Below are 15900 nucleotides of genomic sequence, written 5' to 3'. Positions count from 1 at the left end.
AAGAATCTCAGCAGCCTTTCTGTTGGCTTGCAAACTTACCTCCCTGTGAAACTCTTACCGCCTCCTCCCTTTCCCCTCCCAACTCTGTTTCTCCTCTTATTTTTTCCCGTGTGTTTTCATGGGAAAAAGTAGAAAAGAAAATGAAAGAATGAAAGGAAAAAAAGATGGGAAACATGAAATCTGGGGAGTGGTGAGTGGAAAGGGGTTTTCTTGTTGCTCATTCACAAACGTTCAGCTGAGCAGGGAGAAAAATCTCCACTGAAATCTGGGAAGATTTCGCATACCAATTTACAAGTGCTGACAAGACAGCCCTACATACTTCATTTACACACTGATGAGGAAAAAGTTAAAACAACAAATCAGCTACAAAAAAAAAAAATTTGTTCAAAGTATTAATTCTGAAAGAGATTAATAAATCAGGAGATGGTATACATATGTACAGGTAGTTTCAGAAAAATAATGGTTTGCGGATTTCTTTTTATAAGGAATGATATGAATAGAAAACCAGCAAATTGTCAGTTTCTTGATTTTTGTTTGGTTTTTGCTCCCTTCATCTTTTTTGCTGGCAATGGCAGCACACAGGGAAGGAGAATTTGATGCAAAGTGAATGACTGACAAAAAGGGCTTTTTCTTTCACTTGCCCTCTCCCGCTTTGTCACAGTGTCTAGACAATCCGAGCGTAAAGACTGCTTGATTGTAGCCTCTTGTAAAATGTGACAGAGGGTGTTACATGCACACATCTTTTCAAGCCAAGTCCCTGAAAGTTGTCTGTTCCTGTCTCAAAGAAACCAGCATCATGGGGAGTTGGCTAAATGTGAGAGAATACATGTATGCATGTACATGCTTAAAGTGATTTCAGCTAACTCAGGGGTTTCATAGACAATAAATATAGCCTCCATTCAGCATTGGCCTTTGTGTCAATGAACGGATTCCAAAAACTAATCTCCTTCAGTATCACAGAGCAGGCTTTTAATATCCGAAAGTCTCATCTCCCTGCATGTCAGCATTTGAAGCTGTGGAAGGCTGGAGTTATTCAGCCAGCTCTGAGATCACCAAACAAAATCTGGAGCTGTTTTACACTAAACTCTCTAGGGACGAGCACACAACATTGTCCATCCAATATGCTGCGCAACTTACAGTAAAGGAACAAGGTTTATTCATTTCCATTAGGAAAAGCAGCATTTCTCAGATGTGTGAGTTATGGGTCACGCAACATTGTCATAATTTGACACTGGTATTGTTAAAAGGTATGTAACTAGCCTAATTAAAACGAACTTTTCTAATGCAAGCAAGTTGAATTTGTTTATTTTAAAGTTGTGTTTTTATGGTCAATATAAAACATGTGTTTTCATGAAAACTTAAAACATTTACATGGTTTTTGATACTTCCTTAGAGACACATGAAAATAACCATCATGTTATTTGTCTCCTTTCCTGTCCTTGCTATGTTTCTTGGACTCCAACATTCACACTGCAAGCAATCCAACATCAGCCTAACCAGAATAGTAGTTTCCTCCCACATGGTGGAAATGTTATTCGACAAAGTTATAACATAAATCATATAATTATTAATTATTTACATAGTCATAGCACCTTAATTACTTTCAGTTAGGAAACAGATGAAGGCTAAGGAGATGTTATTAACACTATTATTATTATCATCGTAAATCACCCTCTTTCAGTTTTTCTGTCAGTTCTTGATACAAAATGGAAGCCAAGACTGAAACACCCGCCAAAGCCAGACATCCACTCCATTAACAGAAACAAAAGCAGTCCTCTGTTAGCTAATCAAAGCCTAGGAAAAGTCCAGGAGTACCAGGAAAGGTAAATTTTTCATACTTCTATTTGAAAAGTAAAAGCTCCAACACGTGATATTTGAAAAGCAAAAAGTATTGGTAAGCCTTTGCTTAATCTAGCTTCTGCAGTTGTAAGCCATCAGGAAAAGATGGATGTGAGGAAGACTGGTGTAAATTGACTCCTTCAGAACATCAGAAGATTTTCCATGAGATTTTGCAACTCACAGCTGAAACTCTGAGTTACGGTACCTCTTCAGAACCTGATTTTTTGGGTATTGTAGGAGAAAGTGGGTCTCTAAAATGCTTGAGAGAGGGGTACAGGGAGATGCAAGGAAAAACCTGCCTGTTCTGCACCTTCCTATCCATGCCATGGTCTCTGTCCTCCAACCCCTTCTGTAGGAAAAGAGACCACCACGGGAGAGGGCTCCAACCTGCTGCAGAGATATGGAGCAGGTTCAGACCCAGCAGGGCACATTGTCCTTCCTCCTGGTTTTCTCTGGAATAAAATTTGATGGTATATTTTTAGGAGAACTTCTTTCAGTGCAAGACACGAAAGGGAAAGACTGGATGACTGGTAACTGTCAACTGTCTTTTTCTGACCAAATCTAACAAATCTTGTCTGGAAAGCACCAGCAGGAAATCTGTGTTAAGAAACAGTTATGTTAAAAGGGAATCAGAAGAACAAAATCCTTGGCTTTTATTCAGTCTCTGTGGTGAACATTGTAAGAGTCGGCCAGAAAATCAGCATTGTCTCAACATCGTCATCAGGAACATGAACAGTACGCTACCTGACAACGGCCTGTTTGGAGCGCAGCGGCCGGTCCCAAGGACAGAATGTGCGGTACAAGGCTCCTGGAGGGTACCTGGCTGGAACCGTTAGAGATAACCGCATAGCTACTGTCAAAAAGGATGAATTGCCACTGTTGGCGTAACACCGACGAAGAAATCATGAACTTTAGACGAACTTTGCTTCATTACAATACCAAAACACACCTCCTGGTCGAAGGCTGCCCGCCTCCAAGACTAACCACGCCTCGGACACTGACCCCGCGCCTGCGTGATAGCCTCGCTCGAGAAGGGCGGAGATATGATAATTGTATTCTGAGAAGGGTGGAGACTCCTGAGGCAGAGGTGGAGCAAGGTGTGTTACTAAGCATAAAAGATGACTTCTGAACAATGGAAGTTTGAAGCTTCCCCACCAAGGACCACGACGATCGACGACGCAGCATCAGCTGGACCCGGGACCGTTAGGACGTCGTGAGATCAGCGGTGGTAGCTATAACCTCTCTTCCTCCTCTCTCTAAACTTAACTTTACTTTTCTCCTTTCTTTCACCCATCTCTAACTATCGCGTGCCTCCTCACAGGCAATACAATAAAGTTTTACTGTGTGATTACTGCTATCCCCTTTGGTGTTGGTCACCTTAATTTTGCACTTTCGAGATCGTAGCAAATGAACCATCACGAATCCACCGAGTGGACCGTGACAAACATGCTTGTTAATCAAACCAAGGGTTGCATCCAGCATGGCTGTGAAAAATATATTCTTTAAGGGATATCTTCTTGGTGTTTTACGTTTTGTTGAAAGCACCACAGAAGTATCAGTCTGTGACATCAAATAAGCCAAATTTCATGAGCTACAGTAGGATTTAATATTCAAAATGTCACATTCTGAGTTACCGTGAAGATGCAAGAGGGACAGAAAAGGCTTTCCAAGAATAAGAACTACAAGAATTTTTAAAAGAGACTTTAGTTTTCTGTGGAATGCCTCCTGCAGGCTGGATAGGGGGAATAAACAACACAGAAACTTACCCTGAAGTTGAAATGTCTTACTTTCCATGCCACCATTAGTAGCTCCCTAGAGAGAAACTGATGGAGTACATACTTTGAAACACAAGCCTGAGACACATTAAGACCCCCAATTTTCAGAAAAGTCTTGCTCACTCACTTTGACCATTACAGGTCGTTAGGAAGGCATTTCAAGTTAGGCAACAAATAGGCACTTAAAACTAGTCCTATGTAGGTCAGTAATTCTCATGCTGTCTGCTTGCTGACCTCTCTTTGACTTATATCTATGCTGATGGGAGGATTTTGGATTTCCAGAATTAATTCTGTGTCAGTTTCAAGGCAATTCAAACTCAACAGATGGAATAAAATAGCAACATTTGTTGTGTTATTTTTGTTTTTATCTATTAACTCTGGGACCTTTCAGAGGACTGCCTTCTTTCTAGCTTGACGAGTGATTCCACAATTTTTAGGAATCATAAAGCAGGTCAGAAAGATACAACAAATACTGTAAAATAATTCGAACTCTTGGGTGTTATTCATTATTTCTCAGGCTTGTGGGCTGCAGGTTACTATACATATACATATAATTTTTATACTACTGGCCTGATATAGAAAGAATAGAATTTTACTGCAGTGTGATAGATCTGGTTCAGCCTTGAAAGAGACTGGAGACTGGGGATTTGTGTAGAATGCCTGCAAATCTACATGTGCACCACAACTGTCATACTGCATTAAAAAATGTAAATCAGAGAAGACGCAGTACTACCACTGGATGTCCTGTTGCTATTAAAGATACGCAGAAAATCTCACATACACAATATGGTATTCCTGAACAAAAGCCCAGAAACACCAGGGCAAAACTTCAAGTCAAGTATGTATCAGCATCAATGACTGCATTGAAACAGCATTTTCATGAGAAAAACAGCACTGAAAAATGCCTGGGCTGCATTCTTTTGATTTTTGAAGGCAGTCCTTTAATGCTTCACTCCTGGATTCTGCTTTAGTGGGCTGAGCAGAAAAATCTCAGCAGCCTAATTGCTTGTTTGTCTGCAGCAGTCAAAAGTCAGGCCACTGCCCAGTGTCAATGGATATCCATGGCCGGAGGAGTAGGAAGAGCAGTCTTACATGAGCTCCTGCTGCCATACTGCTCTGGCTCAAAGCAAATGCCTTTTACAGTGCTGGAGTGCTCTTACTATTGTTTCTTGTCAGCATAAAGTTGCTTCAGAAGTCTTCTACAGTGGTGGCAGAAGGGATTCAGGAAAAGGAGCAGCTCCTGCTGCCATGAGAAGAGCAGACCCTGCAAGGAGCTTTGAAGTGCCATATTCTGCCCTGCTGTTCCTCCCCATTTACTGAGTGACTGGGGATGTGGCCTTGGAAATGACAGCTTCCTGACACTACAGACGATGTTTAAGTTGTAACACATGTCTGCAAAGTATAGCACTGTGCTTGCCTTCCCTCTTTTTCCCCTTTGGGACCTGAACTACAAGTCAGTTATGAGAGATGAAGATTTGGGCTTCTTCTTGCCCATTTAATTTCAGCCAGCTTCGGAGGCCAGGACCAGCGATTTCACTGAACTACAACCAGACTCTTGGCTTCTGCCAGAGGTTGTGAGCACAGCTGTCCATGGGGCAGGGCAGGTGGCCACCGAATGCCAGGAAGAAAGTGCAATGAATGTCTTCACAAACAGATCCATCGTCCTGCTGGTGGGGTATGGTCCCTGCCCGGCAAGAGATTTATTAGAATCTAGACAATCTATTTCTTATCTATGTATCTACACAATACATTTATTACAAGCTAGGGAGAAAAAAAGAAGTCAGCGTTCCAGCTGGGCGGGAGGGACAATAACCGTGTCCAGGTGTGGTGCTTGTTTGAGGGACAGTTGTGGTGGTGGGACTGGCTGGTCGCTGGCTGGTGGGGAGGTCACCTGGCGAGGCGACAAGAAGATGCATTAGCACAATGTGGCTGTTCGAGCAGCTGTAATCAAAAGCTCCCCCATGCAACCGGTGCAAGAAGAGGAGACAAACGCTCCACACTGCCCACAAAAGGACACGTCGCCACCCTTTCGGTTTTCTGCAGCTTCTTTGCCAGCTGAGCCTGTGAATGCCATGGCCTCCTCTTTTTCAAAAACCACTGAATTCTTTTCCACTCTCTGCGATACATCCCTTTCAGCAAAACCAAACCAGAACAAAACATAAGAAACGATTAAAGCAGAGTCTCACCCTCCAATCTCTTAAAGCAACAGTAACTGACTTACACCTTGTGCTGTCTCAGGGCTTTTATTACTTTAAAAAAAAGATGCTCTAGAAAAACACAGCACAGGAAGATCAGTTCTGAGGAGAGGTTCTCCTGTGATTTTTTCTTTTCCCACCAACATCCAAACTTCACTTGTAATCTAAAAGAAAGAAGCTTACATATAGCTAACTTGAAAAGGAAGGCCTGCAGATTTTACATTCATAAACCGAAGAGCAAGTCAGACTGAAAACTGCACATAGGATTTCTTTCCTTTTTTTTTTTCTTTTTTTTTTTTGTGCTTAAAACGAGTTAAAGGAAGCTTTGGAATTAACAGCTAAAGGCAGCAGCTACACACAGTAAACACACTGCTTACTCTACAGTTAAACCCCCCAAAGGAAGGGTCTATCCTTGCTTCTGAGTAACACATGAGAACACCATGTAAATTCAATAGTGTAATTTCAAGCTACATTCCTCCTTCATCAGGCTGCTTGTGATAGCTCTATTCATGAGCCGAGAGAAGTGGGTGTATGGTCTGCATAAGCATTTTGAGCTAATGTGCCTAAATTTTAAAGTGCCTTTATAAGTATATAAATTAGAAAACCTGTGTCAAGAGAACAACTGCTGCAAATGCCAGAATCATTTTATCTTGGAAAGAGAAGTGAAACAGTGTCTCCACTGATTTCCTCTTTCTTTTCCCCTGTTAAGAGAACAGAAAGATGATTGCAGGTTGATTCACACTGTTCTGGTTTTTTTTCTTTCCATTCTTATTTTTAGAATCTACCTGGGATTAATGGGTGTTCATCTGATCCGCAGTATGGGAGCAGCATGGAGCAGAATGCAAAATGTGAATCAGGACGGGCAGGGAAGGAAGGGGGGAAAGGGAAAGGGACCGGTATAGAAGTTCTGCCTGTTTGCTTCTTTGGAATATGTAAGAGGCATAGAAAAAGATTTTCTCTAAAGAAACCCATTGCTCACCGCCCCCCGCCCTTTGCCTATGCACAAACGAAACTAACCTCTTCTCCACCTTGTCTGATTTCTGTTTTGTGACTGAAGAAGTAGGAGGATGTGACAGCAAGAAAATAGGAGGAAGATGCATCTCAAATCAGGAGATGACTTACTTCAAGACCATTCCAGATGCCGCTCCCTCCCAAAGGGGCTCTCATTTCACCAAGGTTGCTACTGCTAATATTTTAGAAGTGTTATTTAAATTCCTTATTCGTCCAGTTACATTGGGGAAAAAAATACTCTCCTTCCTAAATAGGAGTAAAAATTTGCCTGTGGCCAGCTCACAAAGAAATCCCCAGTCTTCTCATCATCACTGCAACTGGCTTCAGCTACAACAACAAAGATGCTTACAGGTAGAGAGCCCAGACAAGGTGGCAACCACATGGTGACAAAGGCCAGCGAACAACCAGAGCACTGAAGGTACTGACTACCTCAGTAATGGGAAGACACGAAAACTCTGCCTACACTTACACACACAAAAAAGTGCTACTAGTGAGACCTGTTTTCTCAAACCCAGCTGTTGCCACTGTGGTTTCAGTGCATCATGACAGCTTACTTCTGTGTGACAGCTTAGGTAAGTGTACTGGGTCTGCATGGGGTTAAGTTTCCCCATAGCAGCCCTAACCCTGCTGCGCTTTAGGTTTGTGACCAAAGCAGTGTTGAGAGCACAGCAGTGTTTTAGCTGTTGCTGAGCAGTGCTTGCACAAGACTTGTTTCTCAATCTGCCCCTGCAGCAAGTAGGCTGGGGGTGGGCAAGAGGTTGGGAAGGGGACACAGCTGAGACAGCTGACCCCAACTGACCAAAGGGATATTCCACACCATATGATGTCGTGCTCAGCAATAAAAGCTGAGTTTTTTGAAAGCAGCCGTTGCTCAGAGACTGGCTGAGCATCGGTCTGCTGGTGGGAGGTGGTGAGTGAGTGCCTTTGCACCACTGGTTTTCTTTTTACTTCCTTTGCTTATTAAACTGTTTTTATCGCAAAGCATGAGTTCTCTTGCTTTTGCCTTTCCGATTCTCCCCCCCACCCTGCTGGGGGGCAGTGAGCGAGCGACTGGGTGGGGGCTTAGCTGCTGGCCGGGGTCAACCCGCCACACTGAGTAAAATGTGATGTTCTTGGTCCAGAAAATAACTTCAGAGGCACACAGGTTAAGCCAGGTTAACCAGACAGGCAAGAATTGGATACTGCCTGGAGATGAATTTGCCAGGATTACAAAGACGACACATTACCATCTAGTCCATTTTTAGCCGAGATTTTGAAATCTGGAAAACCAGAGAGGGGGAGGCTGAGATGGTAGTGAAAAACACCCTGGACAATGGGATGTGGAAGGAGACAGGTCCTAACTTGCATTCCCTCTTACAGAAGAGTGACAGCATTCATGCATACAGTCCAACCACGAGGCCACATGGATCAGCGATTCTCAACTCTGTTTTGCCAACTACCCTACAAACCCCATATTCTACAACCCTGTGCTGCCGCAAGCTGCATCTGTGCCATGAGGGATGTCTTCTAGGAAGTCTATGGTCAGTCTCCCCTTCCTTTTAACCACACACAGTCACTAGTGCCAAAAAGCTGGGAAATGCCCCTAGAAACAGAAAAAATGTACACAAACCTGGATGGGGCAATTGGCAGAGAGGGGATGAGTAACAGGAGGGGAACTGAGGCAGAATCCACAAGAATGGGAGGAAAAAGAGCAGCTACTGTCCCCTTCCTTGGCTTCTGTTGATGACCAGTGACTCACAGCAAAATCCCTGTCTCCAAAGGTGGAGCAATACTGCTCGGCTCAGAGTGGACCCTGCAGTATCACAAAGACCAACGAGGTTGCCTACATCCCACTGCTACCCCAGGGAACTCTAGGAGGTAGTACTGAAACTGATACACATGGACCTATGCCCCAAAAGGCCTGCTCCTCTCTGTCTCTGTCTTTCTTTCTGTCTCCCTCTGTCTCTTGAAAAGATACCAGCATTCAAGATACCAGCAGAAGCAACAGGGGAATACAAAACAACAATGCTGGACAGATGCCTTGTCTCCTCAATGTATTGTCCTCTTTGTCTTTGCATCAGTGTATATAGTTGTAGGACTGATGAGTTTTCATTTTTGGTGATTAATCCCACAGCCCGCCCTGACTCTTAGGTGGCTGCACTGCTTGAATCAGAATGTCACAGTCTGGAGAAGAATGAGCGAACAAGAAACATGGGAGAACATCACAGGTACTTCAAGGGTTGAGACTTGGAGTTTAGAAAAGAGGTGATGGTGGGAAAAATCATGAGGGAAAGTGCCTTCTCTTAACCAGAGAAGATAGGGCTTAAAAAGGGATCAAATGCCAGCTAAGGGCCATGAAAAATAGATTCTGCTGGGTTAGTGAGCATTTTCCAAAGGAAGCCAGCAAGCAGCTAGAGGGCCTTTCCACATTGATCAAAATACCTAAGTATCACTAAGCATATGGTAGATCTATTTTTAAGCTTTCTGTCCACCTCTGAGGGCAAGTAGAAGAGATAATTTTATTTCATCATGAACCTAAGGTCATTACACATACTGCCCAGGGAATGATCTGCAAGGGATGGTCATGTGTAGTGACTCTAAGCTACAGGTCCATGACCTGGTCCTTTATCTTAAAGCTACTGCAATCTCCTCAGCGCAGCCACAGAAGGTCCTACTTTAATCCTTTGTGGCCTAAGCAGGAAGTCACATTGAAATAACGGACTAAATGGAAGCTGTGGATATTTAGGCTAGGTGTCAGGGAAGAAAATCCTTTCTACTGGCAAGGACAGCAAAACAACCTGGAATAGATTGCCTAAGGCAACGTGAAGGCTAGACAAGTATCTGGCAGGCATGGCACTGCCTCTGGTCAGGAGGATGGGTGAGTCTCAGTCTGGTTTTCTATTACTTAGTGAGTGACCAAACCAGCAGATGCAAACACTTTTTAATAGCCCCCCTTGCTCAAGCCAGAGGAAGTGTGATTTCTTTATTTCTTTCTCTCCCTCCTTCATTCTTTCTCAAGGTTCATATGCTTAGGAGAAGAAACTGTACTTTAAATCTGGCCTGTGAATGAAGGTCCATGTGCAAACCTCTAAAAACCCACCTGAAGACCTTGTTAGTCACACAGAACAGAGTGTGGAAATTTGCCCAAGTGGATGTTTGCTTAACCTAGCACACAGGATTATCTACAGTGGTGTTCCTTGACTGGTGATCCAGAGAGCTCTGGGGCCCATAAATCATCAGGTGGTCCACAAGCCCAAAGCACACACATGACCAAGTAAATACACATCCCCTGGATGCTGTGGCACCATTTTGCTCGTGGTGTTCGAGCTCCCCCTCACTCTGCCTGCACGCCCTCCCCAGTTTGGTTCTCTGAGCAAGAGCAGTTGAAAAGCACGGACCTAAAGTTCCCCTGAGGATGGCTCCAACCACCCACATCAGCAGAATGAAAAGAGTGGTGCGTGAGGAAGAGGCAGTCAACAGAGGTTTCTCTGTTTCTTTGCATTTAAGACACAAAAGAGAACTGCAGGACTGGATGGTAATCTGGAGCAGACAGGCATGGTTTCACTGGAGGTGACTCTTTTCGTGGACTACACAACTGTCGACAATTCAGGAGATCTGGAGATCCTGTCTGGACTTCCTCCCCATTTCTTAGCACAAAAAGACAAAAACCTGAAGGCTGCTGAAGTTAACAACTAGGTGAACAGCACAGGGGACAGATGTCAGATTTGTGGATCATATTGTAAAGGGAAAGTGACCCCCTGACAGCAAACAAATGCACACTCTGTAAGCCAGGCTGGCTGGGCGAGTCAGGTTAAATAAGCAACCAAAAGCACGTTCAGCACAAAACCATGATATAAAGAACAACATTAACCAAAGCAGAGGCTGTAAGAAGATGACCCTTTTCAGATGCCTATATGCCAATTACAAGCGTCTGAAAAAATGGATAAACCCTCTGCCTGCAGAGTAGCAATGCAAAATAATACTCCTGAAAAATAATAGCTACATTTAGATTATTAGACTATTAAAAGAAACAGTTGTAGCCAATTTAAGAAGTCCAAATGGAAGAGGGGAGTTGACAGGCCCTACATATCACAAATGACGTCTGTCCGAGTGACTGATGACTTGGAAGTAAGTAATCTTGGATATTTATGAATCAAGATACACCCAAGGTGGGGTATTAGTTGGTATCTGTTACAGACCATTGGAATCACTGCAGAGCACAGGATGATGGGCTTCTTCAACACCTATATACAAGTATAAAAAGCCCCCTGGTGTTATTTATGCTGGAGACCTTATGTCACTAGCACTAAAACACGCCTGTACTTTCCAAAAGGCTACTAATGACAAGTTACTAACTCCTGACTGAAAGGAATGATCAGCCTTCCTAACCCTGTGAACTAAAGCTCTTGCCAATTAGCAAAATGAGTCATATACAATATAGGCCTTGCAGCATCAAAGGGAACAGAGAATTCAGGAGCAGTTCACAGCACGATGACCACAACGTGAAGAAGAGCTTGTGGGACGTAGCTAAACTCCACCGCACACAGCTAAACCCCACAGTGGTCACCCTACCACGCCACGCACAGCAGAACCTGTTGACTTGCTCCCTGCCCCAGCCAGGGACGGCAAACACAGGCAGGAGCTGCAGTGCCGGCACGAGCACAACTTACCGCTGGTTGTACGATGTAGATACACCTGAACTGCCTGAAAAGGACCGACACTTTCTGTGCAGGTAACTGACGTCTGCGATCAAATCCAGACTAGTAAAATTTTATGCAGTATGTGAACATGTGCTCTTCATACATACGTAAATTAAAATCATGCTGTGTGCTTTCTGAGAGGCAATTTCACAAAACTATAGTGGATGGGAGTCAAATCAGGCTAAAGACAGAACGTACAGAAAGTTGCTGACATCTGTGAATGGTTTAAGACATTTCCTAAATGCCTACAGTGTTACAACCATGAAAAGAAGACTGGGCTAGATAAAAATAACACACAACAAAAAACCCCAACAGCTGGGTTTACCAGGGAAGTGAAAAAACATATAAAATGTTATGTACAAAACCAATAAGTGAAGGGGGAAAGGGCAAAAGAGCTAAAAAAAGCTAAAAAATAAAAAAAGACTGTATAGAGGACACAAGAAGATACTAGGAAAAATTAAGGCAGATAGAATCAGAGATATATAATTTTTTGTTTTTCTAAAGAGATCATGAAAGACGAATCCTAAACAATAAAAGTGGTAGGATTGTTCATAACAATATGACAGCGGCAGAAGTTATTCAATAAATATTTCTGATTAGCACACAGCTAAAAGGCCAGATGATCTGTTTATGATGACGAGGAAATAACTTCCCACCACAGCAGCCCTTGGAGAGGGTACGCTAAGCAGCAGATACACAGTTCAAGGTGTTTCAGATTAGTTGCTAGAAATAAACTTGTCTCAGAAGGTTTTAGAGAGCTAGCCTTGGAGCTGCTACTGCTGCCTCTAAAGCAGTTCTGGGCCCCTGGGGAAGGAGCAGGGGCAGGAGGAAGTCTCATGTTGGGCCACTGTTTAAGAAGGGTAGAAAGTAATTACAGGCCAGTTAGCTGAGTTTCCAGTATTTTGCATAGGATAGAACAACCAACGTAGGACTCAATTAATTAAAATATTAAAAAAAAAAAAAAAAAAAAGCTCTATAATTAAAGTCAATCAACTTGGCTTTAAGGAAAACAGATCCTGTCAAACTAATCTGATGTCATTTCTTGCAAAAATTACAAGTTCAATTGACGAAGGCAGCGTTGCTGACAGTATTACAAGTCTTAAGTCATTTGACTTGTTCTGTAGAACATCTTTATGGAGAAACTGAATGCTTTGAAGCTTGTATGGAGTGTCTCCATCTGTACATGGAGAGCAGGACTCCATAGGTGGGGATCACTGTATGAGGCCAGGCAAAAATCTCAAACATATTTTAAACTGAAGTCACTTTTGAGCCCACAATCTTATTAAATGTATTAAAAAGTTGATAAATGGAGGAAGCCAAAGTGTAACTGTAAATGGGAAACTATTTATTAGCAAACAGATGGGTTCCTATTGGTTTTCCACAGGTGTTGGTGATCATCCCTTTACTATTTAATAGCCTTATCAGTGACTTGGATTAAAGTTAAGTCATTGTGGTTAGATACAAGACTGGGGACAGCAAAAAAAAAAACCAACGAAAGGGCAAGCCTGACACAGAGCAACTGGGATCTGTAGAAAGATGGGAGAGACCAGCTTAGGTGTTAATATGGACAACTGCAGAATCACCTTATTAGAATAAAGAATACAGGCCGTACTTACAGGATGAGAGGGAGAGAGAGGACTCTATCCTCCGAAGCAGAGACTGAATATGAGACCGGGGGTCCTGGGAGGCAATCAGCTTGGCATAGATTCCCCACACAAGGCTGTGGCCAAAAGGGCTAATGCGAGCCTCAGCTGTACAAACAGATGAAAATCAAAAGATGAGTAGGTAGGTTACGGTGATGCTGTATTTGGCTCTCATTCCTCTGCTCCGTGAATAATGTATTAGGTTCTGCTGCTCCAGTTTTCAAATAAAGTGTTGGAAAAATTGGGAGAGTGTTCAGGGGAGAGAGATTAAAGAGCTGAAAACACTGGGTAGCAGAAGGTTTTGCTATAAACAAAAAGCTTAAAGGGAATTTTGTTATTTTGTTCACAGTACAGGAATATTCGTATGGGGAATAAATTTGATAAGAGCAGGCTCTAATCTAGCAAAGGTGGAACACGCACTGGAACTGGAAACTAAATCCAATCCAGATTGTGAACAGGCAATTTTGTTTTGCTTTTTCAGCAATGATCTGTTATGGGCAATTAACCAGTAATTAACCCTTTACACCACGGGTTGTGATGTACTGTCCATCTCTGCAAAGTTGTGAAAATAACCGTGCTTGATCTGAAAAGGACGCACGCCCATGCAGCTTGGGTTATTAGGCAGGAAGCAGGAGCTCCTTCGGGTGAGATCCACTGCCTGCATAAAGCTGGAGGTCAGGCGGGTGGTCGCTGCATCAGACAGCGCTTTGTGTTTCCATTAAGAAACACAGCCTCCCCTCTCAGGGTAGTAAACCTGGCAGCCTTCCTGCTCATGGCCTACAAAATATCTCCAGAGGAAACCCCAAACTTTTGGGGTTGAGGTGCCATCTAAGTACGGATGACACCCAACTGTCCATCTTCTGCAGGACGTGCAGGCAGCCGTCTCTGAATTCCCAGCACCTGGTTCCGCACAAAACCTCACTGTGCAAAGCTCCTCATACTGAGATGCCAAGGAAACAACTTTTAGGAAACTGATGGGGGTTATTACAGCTCTTGCTGCTGAGAGAGTATCTGCGACTCCTTGCTTCAGCAATTCACTTCATCTGCTACCTGCTGCTGGGATCTCATCCCAGGGATCTGCCTGGGATTCCATCCCAGGATCTCCTAGCCACAGAGGGTGACCTCAGAGAATTAGGCTCAGGGAAGGAGTCCTCCATACCTCACAGATATTTCCTCTCCCAACTTCACCCTTTCAGGATGAACTGATGGACTAGCTACCTTCTTCAGGAAAACGAGTTAGTGCCTTTAAGCGGGGTGGGTGGACGTGAGCACCGCTCCCGCAGGCACCTCCCAGCTCACTCGGGATATCCACAGGTTTTCTCCTTCCCCTCACCCTGCTGAGGGAACTGGGTGCTGCCAAGAAAGCTTTTGGCTCTGCGTCCCAAGGGTGAGGTCTGGCAGGTGGGCTCCTAAGGACCATGTGCTCAGTGGGGTGCCCTGGCTGCTGAATTTTCTTCATCCCACAGCCTGCCAATATTTAAGTTTGGTGGTTTTTTTAAGGACACAGTGCAAGCTTTTTTGTCCGTGCTGTCTGTCTTAACCTGGGCCTTTGGCCAGAAAGTATTAATCCTGTCAATGTGCAGGAGTGGTGAAGGCTGGGGAGTGTTTGATTTGTGCCCGTTGCTGGCATCAGCTCATTTTAAGCTTCTGGAATGAACGCACTTATGACTGAATGCTGCAGTGTAAATTCTGCAAATAAAACAGATAAAATAATCTCAATTACTTGAGCTCAGCATTGGTTCACATATGCCACTCCAAAGATTTAGAAGGCATTATTTCATACAAACATTTAATTATATGCAATTATGATTCTACAGATATTTTTCTGTTCAACAGGTGGGAAAAAATGTGTTTTTCAAACTTTCCATCACTTTCATTAAGTGATATCTGCTAAAACACAGCATACATAGCATAGTAAAATCTTGGTGCTATGTTACAAACATAAAAGAAACATCCCATCTTAAGTAAACTACTGTAGTACAAAACTTCTGCAAGTGAACTAAAGCAAGAAATCTTGTGAAAATTTTAGGGAGGAAAAAGGCCTGTCCAAGTGTGTGTATATATATGTGCACATGCATTCACACACACCCCACCACCTGGTCTCTGCTATACCTGGTATTCCTATCAACAGATCTCAAGACTCAAAACAGTGAGCGGCAACTCCTTAGTCACTAGAAGAGCAAGAGTTTTGGGAAAGCTGATCAAAAGCAAGGTTTCAGAGCTACTAAGAGAAGATGAATCAGAGCCTGCTAAAGTACAGTTTGAATTGTGCATTTTTGCATCTTAATACTTTCTGTCCTCCTTGATGCATTTTTCTCGCTCTTCCTTTGGCACAACCCCAGCTATACCCTACAGGATTAGGATATTCTGTTAAACATGTATGCAACTGTGTTTTTAAGCCTTGTAAAGGCTTGCTTATGTCAAAAGATGTACCATTACAAAGATCACATAGGCTAGAATCCACAAATTTATTTTTACAAATGAAGTAACTGCGGTTATCTCCCTAAACATAAGTGATAGAAACTACATAGAAGCAAACAGCTTTAATACATGGATTTAAAAAATCTTTTTTGAAGTACTAAGAAATAAGTCAGATGCGAGGCTCGTCCTTTTACTCCAGACACACAAAGAAAGAATTAAATGGGAGAACGTGAGACTAACCACCCCATCTGCCTTTGTAAGTCAGCCAGACCAGATGCAGAAATGCTATGGAAGTTAATGCAATGAACCCCAGAAGTGTCACTTTCACAAATCTCAA

The 15900-nt window shown here is 43.2% G+C and overlaps 1 protein-coding gene across 9 annotated transcripts in view; it reads right to left on the bottom strand.

The window, feature by feature from the left end:
• FYN (FYN proto-oncogene, Src family tyrosine kinase) overlaps positions 1 to 15900 on the bottom strand; it is a 139764-nt gene that overhangs the window by 41928 nt on the left and 81936 nt on the right. For 6 of the 9 annotated variants that reach the window (XM_069805065.1, XM_069805062.1, XM_069805070.1 and 3 more), the window contains one exon: positions 13116 to 13250. The exons of the other annotated variants lie outside the window; for them this stretch is intronic. The gene's annotated coding sequence lies outside the window, so the exon portion shown is untranslated. The remainder of the gene's footprint in view (positions 1 to 13115; positions 13251 to 15900) is intronic. 9 annotated transcript variants of the gene reach the window in all.

Source organism: Haliaeetus albicilla, chromosome 17 (assembly GCF_947461875.1).
Source record: "Haliaeetus albicilla chromosome 17, bHalAlb1.1, whole genome shotgun sequence".
In the NCBI taxonomy this organism is placed as follows: Eukaryota; Metazoa; Chordata; class Aves; order Accipitriformes; family Accipitridae; genus Haliaeetus; species Haliaeetus albicilla.
The sequence above is the reverse complement of the archived record's forward strand: the minus strand, read 5'-3'. Positions and strand labels throughout refer to the sequence as shown.